The 27766-nt window shown below is 35.9% G+C and overlaps 1 long non-coding RNA gene across 1 annotated transcript in view; it reads right to left on the bottom strand.

Annotated features, from left to right (window-relative positions):
• Positions 1-3333: 3333 nt before the first annotated feature.
• Positions 3334-27766, bottom strand: part of LOC132655423 (uncharacterized) — a 231490-nt gene continuing 207057 nt past the window's right edge. Inside the window, exons 2-3 of the long non-coding RNA XR_009593234.1 lie at positions 10482-10622; positions 3334-6007 (exon numbers count right to left, since the gene is read on the bottom strand). This is a non-coding gene — a long non-coding RNA (uncharacterized LOC132655423). The remainder of the gene's footprint in view (positions 6008-10481; positions 10623-27766) is intronic.

A 27766-nucleotide genomic window follows, 5' to 3' on the forward strand; every position in this document is an offset into this window, starting at 1 on the left:
ACACGGTATATACTTACTTATAAGTAGGTGCTAGACTATAAGATAGGATAAACATACTAAAATCTGTACACCTAAAGAAGATAAACAACAAAGAGGACCTGGGTAAGAAGACAAATCTTCACTTAGAAAGACAAATAGGATGGACATTGGAAGTAGGAGAAAGCAAATAACAGGACAGGAGCCTACCACAGAGGGCTTCTGAAAAACATTCTTCATTCACAAAAAACAAAAAAACAAAAAAACAAAAAAACAAAAACAAACAAAAAATAAACTTAGAAAAACCAACTAATTTCTTGAAACAACTAATTGTAAAGAACTTTGTTTTTCTTGTGAACATAAAAGGAGGGAACTAAATATACAAAGCTTTCCTTAAAGTCATATATTTTCAGTAGTCTCATGTACCTAGTAGTCTTTTGAAGTAATTATTTGGAAGTATAAACATAATTTTTTCCAAGGGAAGTTATGATTACTCTACAAAATAAGACATCATTTCATCTATATTTTCCGAGTTCAGACAGTTTGTTTTATGTGACAAGACAACAGATAATCATGAGTTGGTGCACCTTACGGTCCAGATCCTCTCTTTAATGCTCTGTGTGATGTTATTATGTAGTATGCGGGCTTAATATATGATTTTATGCAATTTTGATTTATTAATATGATGGTAAGAAAGCTGCTATTTGCCTGGGAATGTAGTTAATGTAAATGGCTGGGGAAAAACCTGCTGCACCAGAAATATCAGAATAAAACAGGCTCTTTTTCTTGTGTTTTCTTTCTCCATGAATGTATATGGGTTATCAAAGAATATCTGGAATACTGGTTACATACATTTCTTGAAATAGTTATTTTTTCCAACATGTCTGATGGCTGTGGGATAAACATGGGTCCTGATTTGGAACACAGGCTGGAGTAGGAGAGACGACTAAGAGGTTAAGAACAATTGTTGTGCTTGGAGAGGACTGGGCTCAGCACACACATGGTGGCTCACAATCGTTTATAACTTGAGCAGTAGGGAATTTTACTGTCTCTTCTGTCTACAAAGGGCACTGCTTGCATGTGGTGTGCAGTCATCCAGGAAGGCAAAACAACCAAACACATAAAAAAAGAAATACTTTTATAAAACCACAGTTTTTCCTAATGTTGACTCTAATTCATAAAATTAGATAATATAAACACTATAGCCTGATCTATAAAGAAGAATCACTCAAAAATTTGTTGACAGCCTTGAGTTTATTCTGGATAATAATCTCTAAAATTGTGTTTAAGGTGTTTATTATTATTATTATTATTATTATTATTATTATTACACTTCGTTCACTTTGTATCCCCCCATAAGCCCCTCTCTCTTCCCCTCCCGATCCCACCCTCCTTCCCCCTTCTTCTCACATGCCCCTCCCCAAGTCCACTGATAGGGGAGGTCCTCCTCTCCTTTCTTCTGATCTTAGTCTATCAGATGACATCAGGAATGGTTGCATTGTTATCTTCTGTGGCCTGGTAAGACTGCTCTCCCCTCAGGGGGAAGTGATCAAGGAGCAGGCCAACCAGATTGTGGCAGAGGCAGTCCCTCTTCCCATTACTATGTAACCCACTTAGATACTAAACTGACATGGATTACATCTGTGCAAGGGTTCTAGGTTATCTCCATGCCTGGTACTTGGTTGGAGTATGGGTCTCTGGGAAGACCCCTGTATTCAAATTTTCTGGTTCTCTTGCTCTCCTTGGGGGTTCCTGTCCTCTCCATAACCTACTATCTCCCACTTCTTACATAAGTTTCCATGCACTCTGCCCAACAGTTGGCCATAAAGTCTCAGCATCTGCTTTGATAGTCTGCAGGGCAGAGTCTTTCAGAGGCCCTCTGTGGCAGGTTCCTAGGTTGTTTCCTGCTTTCTTCTTCTTCTGATGTCCATCCTCTTTGCCTTTCGGAATGGAGATTGAGCATTTTAGTCAGGGTCGTCTCTCTTGGTTAGTTTCTTTAGATGCACAGATTTTAGGAGGTTTATCCTATAAGTCTATATGAGTGAGTATATACCATGTGTGTCTTTCTGCTTCTGGGACAGCTCACTCAGGATGATCCTTTCCAGGTCTCACCATTTACCCACAAATTTCATGGTTTCCTTATTTTTCATTGCTGAGTAATACTCCATTGGGTAGATGTACTACAATTTCTGCATCCATTCTTCAGTTGAGGGGCATCTGGGTTGTTTCCAGCTTCTGGGTATTACAAATAAGGCTGCTACAAACACGGTAGAGCAAATGTCCTTATTGTGTACTTGAGCCTCTTTTGGATATATGCCTAGGAGTGGTATGGTTGGATCTTGAGGAAGTGCTATTCCTATTTGACTGAGAATGCGCCAATTTGATTTCCAGAGTGGTTGTACAAGTTTACATTCCCACCAGCAGTGGAGAAGGGTTCCCCTTTCTCCACAACCTCTCCAGCATGTGTTGTCACTTGAGTTTTTGATCTTGGCCATTCTGATGGGTGTAAGGTGAAATCTCAGGGTCGTTTTGATTTGCATTTCTCTGATGGCTAATGAGGTTGAGCATTTCTTTAAGTGTTTCTCTGCCATTCTATATTCCTCTACAGAGAGTTCTCTGTTTAGCTCTGTTCCCTATTTTTTAATTGGATTACTTGGTTTGCTGCTTTTCAGCTTCTTTAGTTCTTTATATATGCTGGATATTAGCCCTCTGTCAGATAAAGGGTTAGTGAAGATCCTTTCCCAATCTGTAGGCAGTTATTTTGTTTTGATGACGGTGTCCTTTGCTTTACAGAAGCTTTTCAGTTTCATGAGGTCCCATTTATTGATTGTTGGTCTTAGAATCTGTGCTGTTGGTGTTCTGTTCAGGAAGCTGTCCCCTGTGCCAATGAGTTCTAGGGTATTCTCCACTTTTTTTCCTAGCCGATTTAATGTGTCTGGTTTTATGTTGAGGTCTTTGATCCACTTGGACTTCAGTTTTGTGCAGGGTGATAAGTTTGGATCTATTTGCATTGTTCTACTTGTAGACATCCAGTTGGACCAGCACCATCTGTTGAAGATGCTATCTTTTTTCCATTGTATGGTTTTGGCATCTTTGTCAAAAATCAGGTGTCCATAAGTGTGTGGGTTTATTTCTGCGTCTTCTGTTTGGTTCCATTGATCCACCATTCTGTTTCTATGCCAGTACCATGCAGTTTTTATAACTGTTGCTCTATAGTACAACTTAAGATCAGGGATGGAGATACCTCCAGAAGATCTTTTATTGTAGAGGATTGTTTTAGCAATTCTGGGTTTCTTGTTATTCCATATGAAGTTGAGAATTTTTCTTTCCAGGTCTGCAAAGAATTTTGTTGGCAATTTGATGGGGATTGTATTAAATCTGTAGATTGCTTTTGGTAAGATGGCCACTTTTACTATGTTAATCCTGCCAAGCCATGAGCATGGGAGATCTTTCCATCTTCTGATATCTTCTTCTAATTCTTTCTCCCGAGACTTGAAATTTTTTTTCATACAAGTCTTTGACTTGCTTGGTTAGGGTTATACCAAGGTACTTTATGTCATTTGTGGCTATTGTGAAGGGTGTTGTTTCCCTAATTTCTTTCTCAGTCCTTTTGTCTTTTGTATACAGGAGTGCTACTGATTTTTTTGAGTTAATTTTGTATCTGGCCACTTTGCTGAAGGTATTTATCAGCTGTAGGAGTTCCCTGGTTGTTTAATTGTAACAGTTTCCCTTCCACCAACTCCTCCCAAATTCACCCAGCCCCTGCCCACTCAAATCTACATCCTTTGTTTCTCTCTCTCATTAAGAAATAAAGAGGTCAAAAGGAATAACAAAAAAGAACAACAGCAATAACGGAGAAGAAACAAAAAAACACAAACAGGAACATATTTGCTCACACAGAAATCCCATAAAAAAAAATCAGAAAATATGATGTATAAGCAAAAGGCCTGAGGAAGTTAAAAAAACATGCCACCCAAAGCATGGTGTGACAAAGTACCTCCACAAATACACTGAATTTGTTTTCTGTTGCCTGTCTACTGCTATGCACTGGTTCTGGCCTTGAAGGTGGTTTGTATATCCAGTGAGATCTGTTGGAGAAAGGCATTTTTTTTCCTTTGCTAGTTGTTGTCAATCAGAGATAGCTTCTCAGTTAGTGATGGGGAAATTGTCCACCTCTGCTCTCACTGATGGGACCATGTCTGGCTTAGGTGTTTGTAGGTCAAGTAAACGCTGTCACAGTCTCTGTAAGTTTACATGCACATCAGTTGCTGTGTGCAGAAGATCTTGTCCCTTTGTGTCTTCCACGTCTCTGGCTCTTACAATATTTCTGCTTCCTCTAGCACAATGTTCCCTAAGATTTGAGGGAAGGGACTTGATAGAGACATACAATTTACAACAAGGTACTCCAGTCTTTGACTCTGAATATTATCCAGTTTGTAGGTGTTAGCATTAATTTCCATCTACTTGTGGAGGAAATGTCTCTGATGAAGGCTGAGCAAGATACACATCTATGAGTCCAGTAGAATGTCATCATAGGTCATTTTATTGTTACATGACTTTAGCATTGCTATAACATTTGTTTTACCTTTTTTTTTTTTTTCTCAATGCAGTTTATTCAGGAACCTTGAACAATCATCTGACCCTGGGGAAAGCCAGCCCACTTTAAATAGCCTCTGGGTAGCCAACCCCAGCGTGCCTCGTGGGCAATGCAGATAGGTCCACATACACAGAAGCAAGCCAGATCCCCAGCCTTAGCCAAATGTGGAGTTGTTTGTGACAGAGAGCACTCACCATCGGGAAGGTGGAAGGCGGAAACCAGCTCCTTCTTTAAGGCACGGCATTATGCAGCTCTCTACAGTTCCCCCTTTTTGTTTTAGACGCATCAGGCAAGAGTAGAGGTCTGATCTCTGATATTAGAAATAAATTGTTTTACCTTTAAGTCCAGGGCCTGTCTAGTCTCAGGTTCTTTGCCACACAATGTTGGGCAGAGATTCCATCTTATGGAATTGGACATAATTCCACTCAGATAGTCATTGGTTGCTCCTGTAACTTTTTGTACTATCATTACACCAGGGTATCATGCAGGCAGGCCAACATTGCAGATAAATGGTTTGCTGCTGGGTTGGTGTTTGTCTTTCTTCTCTGAGGATATGCATAGTTCCTTTCAGTATGCTGAGAACTACTCAATAAAGACTCAGAGAGGCATAGAGTCATCAGCTTTGCTCCTCCAGCTTCAGTGAGTTATGTAGGTGTTAGTGTTAGGGCCTCATCATTTTGTGGAGACTAATAGGTTTGGCAATAGCATTGCTTGTTTGGTGTGAATGTTTTTATCTCCTTAGATGGGAGCCCTTCCCAATCCTAGAATTCTAGCTCTTTCTGTACTCTTGATAGCTGGATCAACTCAGATGTTCTGGCCTAAACATTTCTCCCAACTGACTGACTCTTCTTCTTCTTCCTCCTCTTCCTCTTCTTCTTTTTATCATTTGTTTCTAATTACCCACATTCTCATAAGATCAGATTTTATGTATTTGAGAGAACTTGTAGGAAAGCAAGAAAAAATAAAGAAAATTTATGCTATGTTAAACAACTTGTAGGAGAAAATACAGTAAAAATTCTGAGGCTTTTGGTTTGATGACCAATTGGCTAATAAAACAACCTCAGACTTTCTTACAAGCTGCCTTCTCCAATTTGAGAAACTGCACACCACATGCTAATTGGTTTTGCTCTCATTATGGAAAGATTGTATGGAAACATGTGACTTAAATTTCCTGTATTGTAATGTTTTTCTACTGTATTGGTTTCAGATTGACAAACTGTCAAATATCCTAGTGCTTTAATCATCTTGGTACAAACCTAGATACATACAGGAAGAAACTCTGAAGTGGAAGTTTCTGGGTTTTTTTGAAGACTCAGTTGAATCTTGTGATGTTTTGCTAGAAGCTGTCTTATGAGAGGGCATATGATGTTTTACTGTAGTTTTCTCGTACCAGGGGTGTGGCTTTGGTCAGCTGAGAACATTCATGGATGCACCCTGTGGAAAGAAGAGATATAGACGCCCACGGATAGTGAGAAGTCTCTGTTTGATCAACATTGCTGTGGTGATATTTGTACTTCAACACTTGACTTTGCAGAGAGGAATGCTCCAGAGAACTTCTCAGGCAATTCAACTGAGCCTTGCAGCTTTTACTGACTTGTCACAATCTTCTGAACTGTGCTTGTTCATGATGCTACTTGGTGTTGGCCTTTGGACTAAACTGCTGGTATTCTGACAAGATCAACTTCTAAAAGAGTCTACAACTCCCTTTACCTAATAATCTTCTTTCTCCCCCACATCTCATCAGTGGATGGCATTTAGGAACCCCAAATAAAGTAGGTTTGGGGAATAAGCTAAACCTACAATTTTCTCCATATGCACAAGTAAGAAGAACATTCTTGGATGATAATTGATGTGGAAGGCCCTAGCTCATAGTGGGCTGTCCCATACCCAGGCAAGTGGTTCAGATCTGTAAGATAAGAAAGCAAAGTGAGCAAATCCTGGGAAGCAAGCTTAGGACTCATTTCTCCGTGGTTTAATTTAGTTGCTGCCTTTAGATTTTTGTCTTGAGTTCCTATCTTGGCCTCCAATGATGATGACTGTCACCTTTGAGATAAATAGATCTGTTCTCTTCCAAATTACTTTTTGCTATGCTACTTTACTTCAGCCATAAAAATATCATGAACATACAAAGAAAATAATTTTTCTTTTCATTTTCTTAGGCAAAGAATTCTGAAATTTTATTTTTATTTATTTTTTCATAATTTTACACACATATATATTATATACTAAGTATGTATAATATATATATATATATAATATGTATATATGGTAATATATTTACTGAGCATCATATTCTCAGCCCATTCAATACTCTCTGAATCTCTTCTCAACAAGTCCTCATCCTATTTTCCTATCTTTGTGTGTTTTATGATTTTCTGCTTTAATTTTAGAAAGTCAGATATAATTTCTATGTCAATATATCATTGTTGAAAAATACAGAATATAATATTCAAGTAAACATGTTTAAAAAACAGAAATTATTTAATAATTATATTTCTAATGAGGTCCTAAAAATTCAATATTTTATTCCATGTATACTCAGTTAATACCTGTGTATTCAAATCAGGAAATTAAAACCAGTACACATAATAATTCCATCTGTTCTTATTAATTTAATAATTTCAAAATAATTGAACCATTAAAAATCTTTATAAAAATAAAAAAGATGGAATACTTTTATTTTGTTTGTAAAAAGATACATTTGCACATTTGGCAACAAAGGGGTATTAACCGAGTTTCCTCATAGAACATAAAACCTGGAGGTGTATTTCAGGGTTTGAGTAGTTATCTAGAATGCACCAAGTCCTGAATGGCTTCCTTCTCACAGGACTGTAAACAGCATATAGTGTGTATGTTGGTGTGTTTGCGCACGTGCATGAAAGTTTGTCTTGTCTGTGTGTCTGTGTGAGTGTGTGAATTTACGTGTTAAATTTTGTAAAGATATATATACAACTAGACAAAGATTTAGCAACATTATTTCTGTTTATTTTCAAAAAATGACATGAGGATTTTGAAGACTAATGATCATCTTCATGATTCTTGCAGGAATGATCACAATATCCAAGATGTAAAAAATTAAATATGTACAAGAAGTATGTGACATATGAACAATAACACATTATATATTAGATGAAAATCTATTATAGATGGCATAAAAAATAGGCCTTATAGATGGTATGCTTAGTGAATTAAGACATCAAAGATGGAAATATGGTGTGTAATTATTCTTAATAAAGTAAAAAAAGTGGCATAATATAGACTAGTAAATATCAGTGTCTAAAGAAAAAAAGAAATAGGAACTTTCTGTTTAGTGTATATGAATACATTATATAAATTCTAGATATCTTGTGAGCACACTTTATATCATCAATTCTCACACTCATGCCACACACACACACACACACACACAACACACACACACACACACACACACATACAATCAAATCCCTATCTACAATTAACTTGGTAATAGCCATCTCAGCCATTTTATAAGCCTTGCAAGCCTAAGTCTTATAGTTTTAAGTATAAAACTCACTCACTCCTTTTCATAATTTAATGTTTTGTTATTATTATATATTAAATTTCTTACTTTGCTCAATTAATTAAAAAGTCATTGCATCTTCACAGAAATTGAGTTGAACTTTTAATATTTATCATGTATGCTAAATGTCAGTGCATTTGTTGTCCTAATATTTTTCTTGCAGTTGCTCTATTATTTTGTTATTTCAGCTCATTTAATCACTAATAGATGTAATTTTACAACTTCCTTTTTATATATATTTTTCAAAATTTCTCTTTCATGTCTAATTGTCTTCACTATAACTTCTAATAAAATGAAGTACAGAAGCATCAAGAATTAATCTTGCTATATTGTTCTTGACTGTACTGATAAATAGTCACCATCTGCCATTAACTGTGACACAGCTGGTTTTTCATAAATGTACTTATTATGCTGCAATTCTTCTCTCTATTTATTTCTGATTTAAATCACTTTGTATCTTTGCTTCATTATTTTTTTTTATTTTAGTCCATGTTCTCTCCATTTTATACTATTAACCCATTTAAAAGTTCTTTGATTCATTCTACTGCCATCTATCATATGCATTACTTAAGAGCGGAGAGAGCTGTGGAATGCTGTGCCTTAAAGATGGAGCTGGTTTCTGCCTTCCACCTTCTCGATGGTGAGTGCTCTCTGTTATGAACAATTCCACATTTGGCTAAGGCTGAGGATCTGGCTTGCTTCCTTGTATGTGGACCTATCTGCATTACCCACGTGGCACGCCTGGGTTGGCTACCCAGAGGCTATTTAAGCTGTGGGCTGGCTTTCCCCAGGGTCAGATGATTATTCAAGGTTCCTGAATAAACTGCATTGAAAAAAAAATAAATTTTAAAAACATAAAAAAAGAGCAGTTTTCTATTATAACCATTTTACTTTTCCTGTGTGTCAGCTACTCTATCCTGTTTGTTTTCCATGCCTTATAATTCTTTGTCAAAGCTGAACACTAAATATGCTACTTTCATGCTGTCGTCCTCCAGAGGTGATTGTTATTTTGTTTAGTAATTTGACTGAAATAACTCTGTTAATTTTATTTCCCCTGTAGTGGTTTGTTTATATTTTCAACACAGTCTTAATCTTTTAATTGGACTGCAAAGCTATCAGGCCATTACGTACAATCTCACTAAAACAGCTAATTTCTCAAGAAATTTACAGTCCCTTAGCTCGTCTGACTACTTCTGGATCTCTGCGAATAATCTGGATTTTGTTTTTTATAGTTTGCCAATTTTAGTTTTTGATTCATGTGTCAAGTAATGAATAGTAGCTGTGGGGTTTTCTCTCTGCTTATTTGAGGAAAAAAAAATCACATGAGCATTATGAGAGCCGAGATAAGATGTCCCTATGAAGATGTGCACATTTTAATGCTTGGAATACTTAAACAATATTATGTGCTACCCAGACAAAAGCAGATAAATAGAGGTCTCCTCTGCCTGTAAAGATGCTTGCCTCCAACCTTGAAGAATTTGATCCTCCACACATAAAAGGAGCACCCCTGAATTCCAGAACAACATTGTGGGGCAGGTGCTCTCACATGCACACACCACACACACACACACACACACACACACACACACACACCACACTAGATTATTGTAATAAAATGGTTACCTATTGTTTTTATCCTGATTTGCAAGCTTGGTCCAATTGCAATAATACATATCTTAAACTAGAGGAAGGAAAAAAAATTCCCAGAATGATAGGAAAATGAGGAAGACTGATTTTGCAGAATTGTAAAAGGTGAAATTAAGAACCAATGAGATGAAACCTAGGACCCAAATAAATGTCAAGAGTTAAAATGTAAAGCCATTAAAACTGGTCCTCTTTAGTAACTCTAACAATGCATGCAACAGTCAAACATTTTTAGCTTCCCATAGAACTGCATGCCTCTGAGTAAAAACAACTGGAATTAAATTTGTATTATTTTTGAAATATGTCTTAAGTTTATGGTTCCACTAGCCACAGATATATCAAATCCTGTTCCATTGGTCTAGCTTCCTACTATGTGAAACCACATCTAAAAACTGGAGCTCACAAGAGAACCTTGTCTTCTTAACTACACATTTCTGAGATTTCTAATGTAGAATTAATTGTGTAGGTTCTTATTGTTCTGATCAAATCTTTGAAATTGATTTTGAAGCTGAACTCACAGAAACTGTGACAGCATGAATATTACTGCTACAAACTCTAGCCTGACAAAACTTGGGCACTTAGGAATGGAGGTAGACATGAAGAGCCATGCCTATCAAAGAAGTTATTCACATTTGATATCCACAGAAGGGAGAATATGTGTTTTCTTGATGGACATATATATATTAACCACAATTCAGTACAGGCCACATGCTCAGTACTTACCAAATACATACTGATCCGTATATCCTTTTGTGTTGTTTTTCTTTTTTCTTTTCTTTTCTTTCCTTTTCTTTTCTTTTCTTTTCTTTTCTTTTCTTTTCTTTTCTTTTCTTTTCTTTTCTTTTCTTTTCTTTTCTTTTGTCTCTGTGTGAAAAAGAACATAAAGTTGGGAGAAGAGGGGAGAAAGAAAGTAATACTATGATATAGCCTATTATATACAAACTCATTGTGTATGTGAAATATACCTCTACTAGAAGGGAAGCCCCAGAATCCCTTCCTCACGCCATCCTTGAAATTATTTTTAAGCTACATTTTTGTTTTTTATATTAGTTACAGTTTATTATCTTTGTATCCCAGCTGTAGCCCCCTTCCTCTTTCCCTCCCAATCCTACCCTCCCTCTCTCATCTCCTCCCTGCCACACTCTATCCACTGTTAGGGAAGGTCCTCCTCCCCTTCCATCTGACCCAAGCTTATCAGGTCTCTTCAGGACTGGCTGCAGTGTCCTCCTCTAAAATCTGTACACCTAAAGAAGATAAACAAGAAAGAGGACCCAGGATAAGATGATCGATCTTCACTTAGAAAGACAAAAGGGATGGACATTGGAAGCAGAACAAAACAATAGGACAGGAGCCTACCACAGAGGGCCTCTGAAAGACTCTACCTAGCAATTTATCAAAGCAGATGCTGATTCATAACCAAACCTTGGGCAGAGGGCAGAGAATCATATGAAAGAAGGGGAAGTTAGTAAGACATGGAGAGGAAAGGAGCTCCACTAGGAACAAATATATCTGGGCACAGGGGTCTTCTCTGAGACTGTATTCCTCTACTGAGAATTCACTGTTTAGCTCTGTACCCCATTTTTTAATTAGATTATTTGATTTGTTGCTTTTTAACTTCTTTAGTTCTTTATATATTTTGGATATCAGCCCTCTGTTAGTATAGGGTTGGTGAAGATCCTTTTCCAGTCTGTAGGCTGTCATTTTATTCTGACGACAGTGTCCTTAGCTTTACAAAAACTTTTCAGTTTCATGAGGTCCCATTTATTGATTGTTGATCTTAGAGCATGTGCTGTAGATGTTCTGTTCAGGAAGTTGTCTCCTGTGCTAATGAATTCTAGGCTCTTCCCCACTTTTTCTTCTAACGCATTTAATTTGTCAATTGAGGAATGGATACAGAAATTATGGTACTTTTACTCAATGGAATACTACTCAGCAATTAAAAACAAGGAAATCATGAAATTTGCAAGCAAATGGTGGGACCTAGAAAAGATCATCCTGAGTGAGGTATTCCAGAAGCAGAAAGACACACATGGTATATACTCAGTTATATAGACCTATAAGATAGGATAAACTTACTGAAATCTATACACCTAAAGAAAATAAACAAGAAGGAGGACCCAGGGTGAGATGATCAATCCTCACTTAGAAAAACAAATGGGATGGACATTGGAGTAGGACAAAACAAATAACAGGACAGGAGCCTACCACAGAGGGCCTCTGAAAGACTCTACCTAGCAGTGTATCAAAGCAGATACTAAGACTCATAACCAAACCTTGGGGAGAGTGGAGGGAATCATATGAAAGAATGGGGAGTTAGTATGACATGTAGAGGACAGGAGCTCCAGCATGACCAAATATATCATGGCACAGAGGTCTTTTCTGAGACTGTTTCTCCAACCAAGGACCATGTATGGATATAACCTAGAACCCCTGCTTGGGTGTAGCCCATGGCAGCTCAGTATCCAAGTGGGTTCCCTAGTAAGTGGTACAAGGACTGTTTCTGACATGATCTCAATGACTGACTCTTTGACTCCCACCCCAAGAGGTAGGAGCAACTTTGCTAGGCTATAATTGAATTTTTAACTGGTTTGATCATATGCAGGTCTTGTGAGGTATCCACTTCTGCTGGCACTTCATGTACAAAACAGCCATGGCACATCACTTTAAATGTTAGATGAATGACTAGGCACTCACAACTGTTTAATTTCAGCATTTGGAAAAATTGTGACTATCTGCACAAACCACCACCCACTACAAATAAAAGATTTCTATGATCAAGACTAAGAGCATCACAGATCTTTGGCTATTAACAAAAACTTTTAGAAGACAGCATAACTATTTAGGAAAACAATGGTACTTTCCTTTCATAACAACTATGACATCCCTAGCACTGAGTTGTGAGCTCCTTTACAATACCATAAATGAATTGCTTCTTGGGGAACAGGTTTCAAATACAATCAAGAGAGCATTAGGAAAATGCATAAACAGTCTTGTTACCTATTGTACCACTGGATACACCTGCCTTTAAGGTTCCTCTTTTAGCTTGTGAGGTTCAACATTATAAGTGAGACACTGATTCCTTTTCTTCCTCAGCAGACTGTAGCACACCTCGCAGCACCAATAAAGCTCACAAGCAGAATGAGTTTCCTGGTTAATCCCAGCATGATTTTTTTTTTCTTATACTACAACCAAAAGTACGTGGTCTTTTCAGGAATAATGGCAAAAGAGAAATTACTACTCATTCAACGCCTGTGGGTCACATAAGGCTGTAGCTATGTATTATAATTTAAAATGCATTTATTCCACCTTCAAAAGACTCCATAATCTTTTAGTCTTAACGTTGATTAAAGATCCAATTTTATTTTTCTGGGACTCAAGGCAATCTTTTGACTCTAACCTTCCATAAAATAAAAATTATAAATAAGATCACATACTTCCATTATTCAATGGCATACAATGTACATTGCCATTCAAAAAGGGAGGAAATGAAGAATAGCAAGGAAATGCTGGACTAAAGCAAGTTTGAAAAACATCAGGGGAAGGAAACTCCAAAAATCTGCATCGCCGTATGTGATGTCTAAGCAATCTTCAGATCTCTAACTCCTTTCAGTTTTATTGACTGAAACCTACATGGTTCCACAAACTGTCTGTAACTCTTCTGGGCATGTATTCCATGGCTCTGGCATCTCCAACAAGTTGGATGTCAACATCATCGAGGCTACACTTCCATTCCTTCATGCAATGGTGTCTCCAGGCCTCCAGGCCTTGCAGGGACACTCCTGAGATCTGACTGGTCTCATTGGCTTGCTTTGGACAGGACTTTCACAACCTCTTAGTTGTATCCTTGATTCTAAAGCCACAACCACGTGGCTGAAGCTGTCAAGTTCTGCTGCTGAATGGGGCTGGAACTCTCCCTCCTTGTATTTGTATTAGCTTCATGTTGTCACTGCTTGAATTTCTCTTTCATTCTTTTTCATCAGTTGAAAGCTTAGCTACATGGGTTCTTGTCCTTTATTCCATTTAGCATCTGCCTTTTCTTCTTTCTTTCTTTCTTTCTTTCTTTCTTTCTTTCTTTCTTTCTTTCTTGATTCATGTTACATCCTGTTGTAGCTTTTCAGAGGCTTGCAGCCAAACGTTGAGAGATGTATAGGGACTCTTGTGGAAAAGTGGGAGGAAAGATAAAAATACCTGGAGGTGGCAGGTGCTCCACAAGACCAACCGAGCCAACTAACCAAGACCCAGAGGGGCTTGCTGAGACCGAAACATCGCCAAGGACCATGCAAGAACTAGACCTAGGCCCCATACAAAGATGTAACATTTGAGCAGCTTAGGCCTTATGTGGGTCCTCTAGTAAAAGAGGTGAGGACTGTCAGCTTTAATCACTTTCTCCTAGCAGGACTGCCATGCCAGGCCACAGTGGAAGAGGACATGCTCAGTTCTGATGCAATTTGAAAAGCTGGGTTGGATGGGAAAAGGACCTCTCTTTGTAAAAAAAAAAAAAAAAAAGGTGGGGGATGGAGGAAGTCAAGCCTGGTGGAAGGCGTATATGGATGGGTCTACAACAAATATGGAAAATGAAAAACTATCAAGCTAAAAAAATGCTATGAAGGAAAATATCCTATATCATAAGTAAGTATTCTTTTTAGAATGTTCGATAAATGTAAAAGTAAGGTTTAAACACAAAATTTTATTTCAATATTGATGACTGTCTAAATCATATATATTTTTTTATTTTTCTTTTTAAAGATTTATTATTATTATTATTATTATTATTTTAATTTTTCATCAATTACACTTTATTCATTCTGCATCCCCCCATAAGCCCCTCCCTCCTCCCCTCCCGATCCCACCCCTCTCCTCCCTCTGCATGCATGCCACTCCCCAAGTCCACTGATAGGGGAGGTTCTCCTCTCCTTTCTGATCTTAGTCTATCAGTTCCCATCAAAAGTGGCTGCATTGTCCTCTACTATGGCCTGGTAAGGCTGCTCCCCCCCCAGGGGGAGGTGATAAATCATATATTTAAATGAGATATATACATATGTTCATATGTGAAAGCTGCATATTCATCTAAGTAAGTACATATATGGTGAGTATAAGTATATATTGAGGTATATTCTACTACCCTTCCCTATATGTATTCAATCAACATGAATCAAATATATGTGTGGAAAATGTCTCTCTGCTGAACAAATACAGGCTTTTCTTTCTTTTTTCTGTATATGGACTTTATTTATTTATAGTAAACTACGTACAATAAGACGGGATATGAAACAATCAGGAAAGTCATATGTAAAAGTTACATTCATAATGCTTAGCTCATTTGCATTTGGCAACCTTGATACAAATACCATTTATCCTATCTAAGTGAGTCTAAAGTTTTATACCTAAATCAATCTCTGTCCTATCTTGTATTTATCAACTTAAAAAAGCACATCTTTTTAGACCTTATAATATTTTCTTAAGCCCTAAACAATTTAAATGTAACTGTGAAACTGTAACTATCTAGTCTTCAGCCCCATCAGAGACTAGAGAAGGAATAAAATTATTACTTAGGAAGTACAAGGCAAGCAGGTTCCAAAACTAAGGTGACCTGTCACCTGTTCTCTCTTTATGACATTGGAGTACCAATCAGTACATCATCAGAAAATCTAAGAAGAGAAAAGGACTAATGGATCAAACTTGGGAAAAGTAGAACAGCTATTTTGAATTGTTTTACTTAATTTGTCATACAATTTATTCTGCTTTTATCTCCATCTTTTTCCAGATACATCCCCACCTGCTCATAACCCAACTCCAGACCTATATTTCTCTCACTTTAGAAAAATAACAAATTAAAAGCAAAGCAACCAATAAACTAAAATACAAAAGTGAAACAAACACCCCACACAAACAAAAAAATAAAGCACCAAATTTAAAAACATGATCTATGAACAAAAGACAAGCAAGAAAAAAAAAAGCCTCACAGTGGTCCCAGGATATTAAATAACTGCTAAAGAATAAATATCAAGGTGGACAATCTGAATTCTGAGACATTTGAACTATCATAAAGTAGAAGTTAAATTTGATCTTGATTGAGTAAGATGACTATAAGCAACCTGTACTTTTTGAAATTTCTTCAGAAAGTTTAACCTTCTAGTTGAGATATTAAGAAAAACAGTCGAGATTTTGGGGGTTTGAAAAGCACTCCTCTTAATATTTTGTGTCATTGCTCTGCTTATTTTACCTACTTTGTTCAACATGAATAAAAAACAACAGATACGGCAAAGATAATTGTACAGATTGTCCATTTAGCTAACATTTGCATTACATTAATTTGAAGATAATAAAAATCTTTGCAGTTAAATTCAAGGATTTAATGCAGCCACTCCTGATGAGATATGATAGACTAAGATCAGAAGGAAGGAGAGGAGGACCTCCCCTATCAGTGGACTTGGGGAGGGGCATGCATGAAGAAGGGGGAAGGAGGGTGGGATTGGGAGGGGAGGAGAGGGGGGTTTATGGGGGGATACAAAGTGAATAAAGTGTAATTAATAAAAGTAAATCTTAAAAAAAAGTGGTCATTGAAAATCAAGCCTTGAAATCCTTGTATCAATACAAACATTTTTGTATTTTCTGTATGCATGAGTTTATTTAATGATGTGGATGATAACATCAGAAACTATCACTTTATCTAATTATTTGTAGATATAAGATAAAGGGGAAAAAAGATAAAGGGAATCTTTTACTTTTTAAGAATTAAATCCCATGTTTTTTTTTTTTTTTACAGGTGTTTACACACTGTACACAGATAGAAGAGAGAAGAATCTTGAATGCAAGGGACTTTCCTTGGGCCAGGTCCTACCACCTGTTTCCTTCTGCGATCATTTAATTGCACCACCTGACATACATGGGAGGAAATACAGGCTGCTTGGCCGAACAGCCATTCTCTGCCTCCAGGCGAACACTGTGGAAAATGAACAGAACTATTTATTAGTCATCTAGACATCTAAGAAAATTTAAGATGAAGTGTGTAATAAAAATAGGAGCTTGATTTTGTTTGAAGTATGTTTTATATTATTGATAAAAGAAAAAGGAAACCAGTAAAAATAAAATACGTACAGATACAGAGTTTCACCTAAGAGCATAAAATGTTAGTTTTTAACCCATTAGATAGCAGTAAAGAGACCACATTACTTTTGAAAGTATGAAAATGAACAGAATAACAGCTTACAACCATTTTATATCTTCTTATGTGTAATGACAACTTTCTTGCTATGAAAGATTGATATATTTTCACACCCCTACAATTGAGTTGCAACTGTGATATGTTCATTAACAGAGGGTGAAGAAGTGATTGTATGGCTTCCAGGACTAGGCTCCTAGCATCATTCTTGAAATTAGGGCCAGACATGATGTAGAGAAAGATATCCAACTCCTTCAGGTGTTCCAGCCAACCCAGTCCTCACATGTGTCAGTAAACGCACCCAGATCAATAGAGAGATTCTCATAAATCTCACGAGATATTCTGAAATAACAGATAGTGATTGTTTCCAGTCACACTGTGAATTATTGTTATAAGAGTTAAATGAAATATATACACATTTGATGCCTTTTTCACATATTTCATGTCAGGCACTTTGTACATATATAGTAAAGCAGAAGCATAGTAGCTTAGAAATGTTTTAACTTCTTTTTTTAATACTACCTAATTAATAAAATGTTACAAACAGAAATAAAATCCAGATACTAAAGTTCTCATCACAGATACCATATCTATTATTAAACAAGAATTTGACAGTCTAGAACATTTAGAAAAATTTATTATATCATTGTACATGAAAATAATATAATTTTAGTAATATAGCATTTTCCTGAATTTATTCTATATACATACTTCTAATCACTCACGTCCTAGGATAAACTGAGAGTTTCTTTAGCTATTATTGCAATAATGTTATCTCTTCTTCTACTTCTACTTCTTCTTTACTGCTGCACCCTTAACAGTCCATATCAAACTCAATATCATTAAAGCCACCTTCAAAAAGATGAGTCAGTCCTAATTATCCCAGCTAACCTTAAAATCACTATGTACCCTAGGATGGCCTTGGTGCTGGGATGAGAGATTTGCTCTATTAACCCTAGATTATGCAGTTCTTGTGATCAAAGGCAATGCTCTATCAACATTTCCAAATAGCATCTCATGATAACCAATAGGGTGCAGCAGTGATATGCATCCCTTGGCTGTAAACATCAGATCTTTAATTGGAATTAAAACTCGCCCAAAAAGAAGTATATCCATACATGGCCTTTGGTTGGATAGTTTCTCCAACCAAGGGCCATATATGGATATAACCTAGAACCTTTACTAGGATGAAGCTCATGGTAGCTCAATAACAAATTGGTTTCCCATAGTAAAGGGAACAGGGAATATCTCTGACAGGAACTCAATGGCAGGCTCTTTGACTCCCCACCCCCCAAGGGAGGAGCAATTCTGCTAGGCCACAGAGGAGGACTTCACAGCCAGCTCTGAAGATACCTGATAAAACAGGGCCAGAGGAAACGGGAGGAGGTCCTCCCCAATCTGTGGACTTGGAAAGGGGCAGGGAGAAGTTGAGGGAGGGAGGGTGGGATTGGGAGGGAATAAGGGAGCAGGATACAGCTGGGATACAGAGTTAATAAAATGTAACTAATAATCTGCATTGCCCACGTGGCATGCTGGGGTTGGCTACCCAGAGGCTATTTAAGCTGTGGGCTGGCTTTCCCCAGGGTCAGATGATTGTTCATGGTTCCTGAATAAACTGCATTGAAAAAAAAATGTAACTAATAATAACAAACAATAAAAAAGAGATACACAATTTCTTATGAAGCGATTCTTTGTGTACAGTATGAAGTATTGAGGGTAACAGGGTCCAGGTCATTTAAAACAATTGATGCTATATTTTTTAAAAGACATTAAAGTAAAGGAAGTTAAATGCAAAATGATATTTTAATTTTAGAAGATGCAACCTCTGAGAAAAAGATGTGTAATCAAATAAGACATGGAGACAAGAAGGGAAATTAAGAGATCATGATCCATAATTGAGAAATATGTCAGACCCTGATACCTGACAATTTGAATTTGATACTTGAAAGTTGTGTAAAACAATCAAATGTTATTGCATATGTGTACAAGCATATGCAATAAAAAAGTCTCTGTACTTTTAGCGAGGTTACTAATAGATTAGAAGCTTAATCCAGAAGTCCATGTATTAACTTGCTGAGAGCACAGACCCCAGAATGAACAAGAAAAGCCCTTCATGATTATCAAGTTAGGAAGGGAGAACTAACTTCCCAAAGTTTGATTTCTATAAATGTGCCATGGCGTAGGTATAAATACACAAACAATACATAAATGAAACAAAAAGGGGGGAAAACATATTTAGACAAAGGTATAAGAAAACAGAAAATGTGCATGGACATAGCAAAGTGTGTTTTTAGACATGTAAATACATGTAAGCATTCATGTAACTTGCACATAAGTAAGTTTCAATGGAATAATAGTATCATAACACATTTTAAAATCAATAATATATAGAATACATAAATATGAAACATTTATATTTACTGAACATTTTAAAATTTCCCATATGATTTGTGTATGTTTATATTTTAACAAACTTCCTGAAAATATTCAGTCACACACACACAAACATAGATATTCATATTATCTCTGTCACAATATGTTATATATTTAATGGGTTCTTCTTCACTTTTCCTGTTTATATTATTTCCTAAATGTAATCAATAGTACTTTGTGAAATATTACAGGATCTTACATGCTCTTACATTGTTAAAAATTTAGATATAATTTAAAACGGTGGCTGCATTCATTAACTTCTTTGATGACAAGTGTGTTCTTTAGTACATAAATTATTGAGCATACTTCCTTACAATATTATTAGTGGATATATATGCATATAACAACATTTAATGAAATGAAGTTAACAAATTTGAAAGAGAGAATGAAGGGATAATTTGGAGAGTTTGGAGTGAGAAAAGAGTAACAGAAACGGTCGTATAATATATAATCTCAAAAAATGGAAATAGTAATGAAGAGTTGTTTTACAACATGTAAGAATTACGCTATCCCAGTGATAAATATGCTTTGTATTATTTGCTAAAATATTAATGAGAAGAGCAGATCTTAGTAACTACACATTTCCTCAACTTCCACCTCATTGCTCCAATTAATATTGTACTTTAAGCATACTATGACCTTGCCTTTTCTTAAACAGGAAAATTACCAAACACAAAATATTTCTTCATAGGTGATGCTGTTTTGATATTCTTTCCATACCTTTCAATTTACATAATTAGTGAAATAAATACAACCAAAACTGCTGAAACATACATTTAAGAGAGAAAAAGTATTTTAGGTCAGTGATGGCAAAATGCCAATAGAGTCAATGTAAATATTTCGAAACCTAATATGGTTAAATATCTAACCTTAATATGGTTTTGTACAAGAAAATTGTAGTAAAATTAATATTTATTTCCAAGCTACAACAGTGAAATTTAAAATACTGCAGTGTTTCAGATCAGAGTCTTTGATATCCATACTTATCTGTGTGAATCATGGTTCCATTACTTACTATATGCCCTGGGCAAATCTTTAATCTCTAACAGCCCTTCACTGTAATATTAAAGAGGATAACATCATCTGTCTTCAAGAGTCATTGTGATGATAAAATTTGTTTAAAGCATTTAGGGCAATAATTTTGTATATGACTGTTTAAGATATAGAAAGAAGTTTTACATAGTTTAAATTATGGATCATGACACATTGTTTTAATCTTGAGAGTTGGTTTACAAGTGAGCATGAGAAAAGAAGAAAACTGAAACTGGTAATGTGGTATGATAATAACGTCCCAAGGAAGTTAAGTGATTCATAGTGTCAAAATTAAAGTGGGTTGTGTGAATTTGTGGTTCACAGAAAGGGTGCTTTTCAGTGCAGTATTTAAAAGAACCTGATAAAAGAAGAAGAGCCTGTGACTGTCAATCATCTGTTAGGTACAGAATTGCCATCACCAGGCCAATCTTCATACATCTTTTAAAAGCATATAGAGATTAGAACTTAAACAGTGGAGGACACAATATCATCATAGTTCACCATGAATGTCTACTGACTAATTTAGAAACATAAAAGTATATTTGGCTCATGGTTGTAGAGCTAGGAAGATCAAACAACAAGATAAAATGTCAAATGAAGGCTGAGATATTCCATGGTGCAAGAGCAAACAGAGGGTGAACAGGGGAATTTTTTTTTCATTTGCTTGTATGTTTCTCAGTTTCTTTTCAGGGATTTAAAGTTTTTATTCTAGGGGGTTGGTAAATAAACTTGGTAAAGTTTATTTCTGGATATTTCACTTTGTTTGTCATCATTATATATAAGTTAATTGAGTGTCGTCCACCTAGTTGAACTCATTGATAATTTCTCAACATTTCGTTGATAACTCTTTGGAATCACAATGGACAGCATGGCAAGCTATCACTAAAGGTACAGCTGTGACACTCATATCCAGACAGTAACTGACAGGTCTCTAATTGGACCTAATGTCTGTTCTGCAGGAGAGAACTCCTGAGTGGTACTGGAAGCCTACCTAATTATTTAGGACTAGTGAAGTTGTGAAAATTAGAGAACTTTCTACTGTCATTTTACTAAGCCAGCATAACTGCCAACTGCACTCTAAATATTTATCTGTGTATCTTCAGATAAGGGCAGCTCTTGCTACCCATTAGAGAAGCTTATTTATCTTTGTGACAGACAGAGAGCATCATAGAAATTCCAGCTAATGACCGATAGGTGCCCATCCACTGTGGATATATCTTCAATATGATCTTGCACCTCAAGATCAGGAAGTATTATGGAAGAAGGGGAGGACAGATTATAACAAAACACCCAGAAGGTCTTCTGTGATATCCTATCTCCTAAAAATGATAAGAAAATCTCATATATGGTAACTTCATCATTTACTTTCCAAAATAGGGTTTGAACAAAGGACCACACCAAAAGACTTGTTAATACGGATGAGGGAAATCTCAAGAGACTCATTCTTTGACCAAGAACTAAAAAGCAGCTAATGATACTGTATAGTCGAAGAATTTTTCTCAAAGGAATTAGCCCTTCATTTGGTTATACAATTTCAAGTGGTCAGTACTGAAATCATATATGTAAAAGCAACAGAAAGCCGACTTAGCAGATTGTATGTCTTTATGTCAGCACTTAAATGCAGTAATAACAGCGAAAGAGAGGCAGGGTTTACATGGAAGGGATTGGAGAGAGGAAAGGAAGGGAAGGTGATATAATTATTTTTAAAGAAAAATAAAAATAAACGTTTTTTTAAAAGAGAATTTATAGTGGAACAGAAGCCCTTTTGAAAGAGATCCTTTATTCATCCCAGAATGTTGGAAAAAAACTGGCAGATATCACAGTTTACATAACAGTAATTTCATGATGGCCAGGAAACCATCGCTACCTGGATGATAGATAATCTGAAATTCACATGTAGGCTACTCTTAGTCTGACTTTTCTATATCTGCCCTTTCCACTTTTTACCCAACTATTAGAAGAGGAATGTTGTTCTCTTTTCCATTTTTTATCTTATTTGGTTGTTATGTTAGTATTATTTCCCAAATAATGTATCCTGATAATGAAGTAGATTTTCACATATCAAATTGCTTTAAATTCATGCTATGTGTAATAGTTTTCTTGCTTGTATTTATCTACGTGTAGCACATACCTGGTACCTGTGCAGGTCAGAAGAAAATATAAGCTGCCTTGAAACTGGAGCTGTACATAGTTGTTACTCATCATGTGGGTACCTGGAACTGAACAGCAAGTGCTCTTATGTGCTGACATCTCTCAAATGCAAGACGAAATGCATACTTTTACATTTTAACTGTTATTATCATTTTAGGAGTTTATATTTAAAATATGGCAATTCTGCATGACTACAGTATACAGCATTCAGTCTATTCTCATGTTCAAAGCTTGCTTTGGAAGTGTTTAAATAAATAATTATATATATATATATGTATGAAGGAGAGTGTAATATTTCAATATATGAATTAGTCTATCAGTGTGCCTTCTGTTGTGAACACGTATAAACATAGTCACAACAACATACCAAATTTGTCAATGCAAATACTGTTACATTAATGGTTAGAGCTTTGAGGTAGAGATTTTAGAGTTTTAAGAAGCTTAAATATATAATCTACATAGGAATCACGTTTAATTTTCCCTCTATTACTTCACAACATCATTTCTTTACTTTCTGTTCTTTTGTTCTCTAACTTTATTTCTTCTTTTTTTATGAGGCTCTCTGGTTTTGACACTGTTTGTGTTTCCTTATGTTACTTTGATTAAAAGCCCTGTTCAGGGCTAATCCATTAGGAATGGAATTTAAAGGGGCATTCTTAGGATACTGGGGTCATAGCGTCTAAATGTAGTTTTCTTGAAACCCAGCAGTTTTGTTTTAGGCGAGGATTACTATTTAAGTATTGACCTGGGTTTTTGTATCTCTTCCCCTTCTTCTTCTAAGATGTGCACCACTGTCAACACTTGTCCCTGACACTGATGTGCTCCACATAGTGCTCCACCAAGTGAAAGTGACCTCATCTGAGCTGAGGTGCTGAGGGGGAAACTCCTCCACTGAACCTCCCAACCGTGAGGTAAATATACATCATTTTCATCAGTAGCATACCAAACTTGAGACAGGATTATACCGTGGGCCCTTACTTCCTAGGCGCACATTCATCTAAGAGCTCATATAATCATGTCTCCAGTTTGGGGCCATGACAAGATGAGAGAAGAAAAGAAGCCAGTTTTGAATTCTATAATGTGAAATACAGTGAACTTCAAAGATAGCAAGATTTTGTTCAATAGAAATCACTTCATTCAGGAGGAATATATGTAAGAGAAAACATGAAGACATAAATTCCAGCTGCTTAGCCATTGTAGGGAACTCTAATAGAGCAATAAAATGGAAGGACAGCTTTGTTGCTTTATCTACCAGACTTTCTTTTTTTTATTTTTTTTTTAATTTGACAGTGTCTTCTTTTGATTTGTTTGTTCTCTTTTGTTTTATAACCTTGAGCACATTAAAGAATTTGTATCTGTAACTCAATTTTATAAAGGCCATAGCTCTTTAAACCAAAAATCTGACTTTATTTTCTAAGTCATATTCTTATCTGAAGTTATAAATCTCCCAAAATAACTACATTGAAATCAATAAATTAAAGTCAAAATGTCAATGATACTTCCAAAATTTGCCAGTTGGTTCAATTTGCCACAATTTTCTATACATAAATGAGTCTGAGCCTTATGGTAGTTATACAATGGTCACTGTTCACTATTACCTAATATTTCTTCATGCATTTAAATATTAATACACTACTTGCATCATGATTGAAATCAACCAGGATCTCCCCATTTTATTCCCTCAGCAGCCTTGGATCTGGATTGGGTCCAGTAGTCCTTAACCATGAGTGTTGCCTTGGAGATACTTCATTCCTCCTGACAGGAGTGTGAGCTGATAAACTTGCCATCACATTTTGCCAGCATTGAAACTGTTACCAAGGGATGATGAGATTTATCCAGAGCCAGAGTGCTAGTCATTGACTACTTGGCTGAAAATTATGCTTCAGATGCCTGATTCTTAACCCAATTGGCTGAGTAACATCCCTTGAGAACATTGGTGCTAAAAGATTCAGGCTGTTTCAATTTACTCTTTTAATTAAAACACAGAACTGGAGAAGAAACAAATGAAAGAGAGAGAGAGTGCAGCTTAAAATATCTTCTAGCTTTCTCTTAGTACTCCTTGTTACAATTTTGCATTAAGGCTCTACCAACATATTTCTGAATAACTGTCACTTTTTCTTTTTCATTGTGTAATATGCCCCATTTACAGGCTCTGAATGGTCCTAACATTCTCTTTCCTACACACAGCATCAGAAGAAGTGACACATAATTCCAGGCACTGACATGTAGAAAATGCTACACATCATGTTACTTCATTATATTCCCTCATTTAGAAAGAGAAGCTGTATATTAAAGAATCCATCAACAGTTCTATAAAGAAGCAGGCAGTAATTTAATAAGAAAAATAGAAAACTTGTTTTATGCTGATAATTTTACTATATGAGGAAAACAGCAAAACTGTCAGTGTCAAAGTGATCTATGCCTTTAAAATCAGCTCCCTCCCAAAGGAAAAGTAAATCTGTCCCAGATTTAAAGGAATTTGAATTATTTTGTTTTTTCGCTGTGCCATCAATGACTAGAAGTCACTTCCATATTAGTCTTTAAAGATAAACAAGACTAGGCGAGTATCTTGCTCTCTGTATATGTAGAGAACCATAGATATACAGTCACAGCAAACTAGAAGAGATAACGCTCAGAAATAAAACTTCAGGACCCAGAGATCTGCTGTTCAGTGAACTCAGATATTTTGGCTTTGAAATTGGGGTAAAATTTGTTTTTCTAGGTGTTTTAAACATAACATAACAAATTTCTTTAAAGAAAAGAGTGAAGTGGTACGTTCTAGGCAGAAATTAGATGAAATATGGTGACCACAAGATGTTTTATTTTTCTGACCAATTTACATCTTGCATCTGTGTTTTATATGTGTGTTTGAAAAAGCTTATATGCTAGAAACGTCATCTTCATTTTTAGCCATTGATGGTGGTTGGCAATGAAACCATAGAAAGTCGCTAGATGGGATAAAGCTATCAGCTTTTTCACCTAGGGTGAGATTACTAGATCTACACAATGTTGAAGAGGCTTGCTTGAACAATTCTGATTCTTTTCCATGCTCTGTTCTCTGCCAGGTCCAGAAGGAGAAAGAATACCTCTTGTCTTGTGTGTTTCATGCTATCAGCCTGTGCCTAGTTTTGTACTCTAGGAAATAAAATTTTCTCACATAAATTACTGTGTCTAAAATTCAAGGGCACTCACACAGTATTTATAACATTCAAATCTGGGCACAGACCCCCTCTCTGTAATGTTATTTTTTGCAATTTAATTGAGCTAGAGCATATTGGACAAACTACTTATCTATTGTTAGTTCAGCATTGTGATACACAATCTAAAACCAGGAATGTATATTTTATATGTCTTTTGAATAAGTTGATTTAATGCATATGTATCTATATGTCAGTGTATTAAACTAGCACTAGGTTTGTGTTAAATAATGCAGTATGAAATGTGATGGTAATATTTAAAATCATATAATTTTGCCAGAATATTAATACATGTGATACTATATGCATTCATATTGCAAGTAAAAATAAATTATTCTAAAGGTAATATAAAAGAAAGTGTCCTTTGTATTTTGTTTAATAGTTAATAACAAAATAATGGTGTAAATTATTTACTTGTTTGATAAGGCACTTTACTATAAATAATTATTATACTAGTAATAATTATTATTACTGATGATCAAAAAATAAAAAGAAATCTGAAATTATTATAATAGTAGCTCCTAATCCTAGAGTTGATGAGTGATGCTCAAGGAAGATATCTGAGTTTCCCAGACTGACGTATAATCCTTCCTGGAGAAAGCCCAGCCTTAGCTCATTGGATAGCAGGAGTATTTGTGCTGTTCTCTTTGTGTTGAGGCTGCCCAAAAATCTACCTGTTGGAATACCAGGATAAAGTGTGCCATGTTGGGAACAGCTGCTCGTCACATGCAGGCAACAGGATGGTAGGATGCTAGGGAAGATGCAGGGGACAGAGAAACTTTGATGTAAACTTTGATGAAATGGGAATGTACTAGGGTGCAAATGGTAGTTGAATTTACATGACAGCATTGATGGAAATTCATAGACAACACTACACTGTATACAGAGGGGGCACAGTTCTTAGGGATGCAACTAGCTTCTCCTGTTGCTCTTGTCCATTCTCCCTCAAGAGCAGTAACTAAGTGGGTGTGAGTACATGTCTGAGCCAGTTGCCATGCGTAAGCAAGACTGAAGCTAGAAGAAAAATATCTTATTCCTGTAATATATCTCATGCCTTTTTCCAGACAGTTTCATGCCAGCTGGTATAAGCCAAAAATATTTAAAAGGTCAAGTACCATTTTATTAGAGCATGCTGAATTTCAAGTAAGCTAATACGCCAAGGAAAAGTGCATTAGTGCAACAGTCTGTTAATAAAACAATTCATGTTCTTCTTGTTATAAATTATTTTACACATTTCATACTAGTATAAAATATAGAAAGCCTCAACAATTGACTAAGCAACAAATGTCATCAGAAATTATATGAGCTAAGAAATCTCCTGAAATTTTGCTAAGTGGAGGTTCTATAATAATAACTAAACTGATACCATTAAATATACTATTCAGTTCAAAAACTTTATAAGTTTTATAGATACATTTTATTAGTGTAAAATATAATAAACCAAACAATGTTAGTTTATATTAATTGACCTCATAGCAACCATTCAACTATTCAAACATTTAAAACATTGTTCAGTGTATAAATATTTTATTGAAAATATATTTTTCATATAATATATTCTGATTATGATTTCCTTTTCCCCATCTCCTTCAAATCTTTCCCATTCACCCAAACATATACTTATTCTTCCTGTCTTTCATTAGGAAAGAGACATCTAAAAAAATTATATAATAATGAAATAATGCTAAAATTTGTTAATTCAATGGTTAAGTTCTAGTCACTCCTCCTCAGTATCCAATTCTCACAGAAACAATTCTGAGGCATTAGTAAGGGCTCACTTTTACTAGTTCAGCTGATGTAATTACAAGCCACTTAATATTAATATTATTTAAAATCTCACACAGACAAGGCTGTGATTCAGACCCATGTGACAGGCTGGATTGAACAGCATCACTGACAAGGTGAAGTGACAAAGAATTTCCACTAAATTCTGAATGTGCATACGTGTCACCAGGACAGTCCTTTGCCAACAGAAGTGACAGAGGAATAGTAGACTGCATTCAGGAATGCATCCAATATCAGAATGAAGATGT

Source organism: Meriones unguiculatus, chromosome 7 (genome assembly GCF_030254825.1).
Source record: "Meriones unguiculatus strain TT.TT164.6M chromosome 7, Bangor_MerUng_6.1, whole genome shotgun sequence".
Lineage (NCBI taxonomy): Eukaryota > Metazoa > Chordata > Mammalia > Rodentia > Muridae > Meriones > Meriones unguiculatus.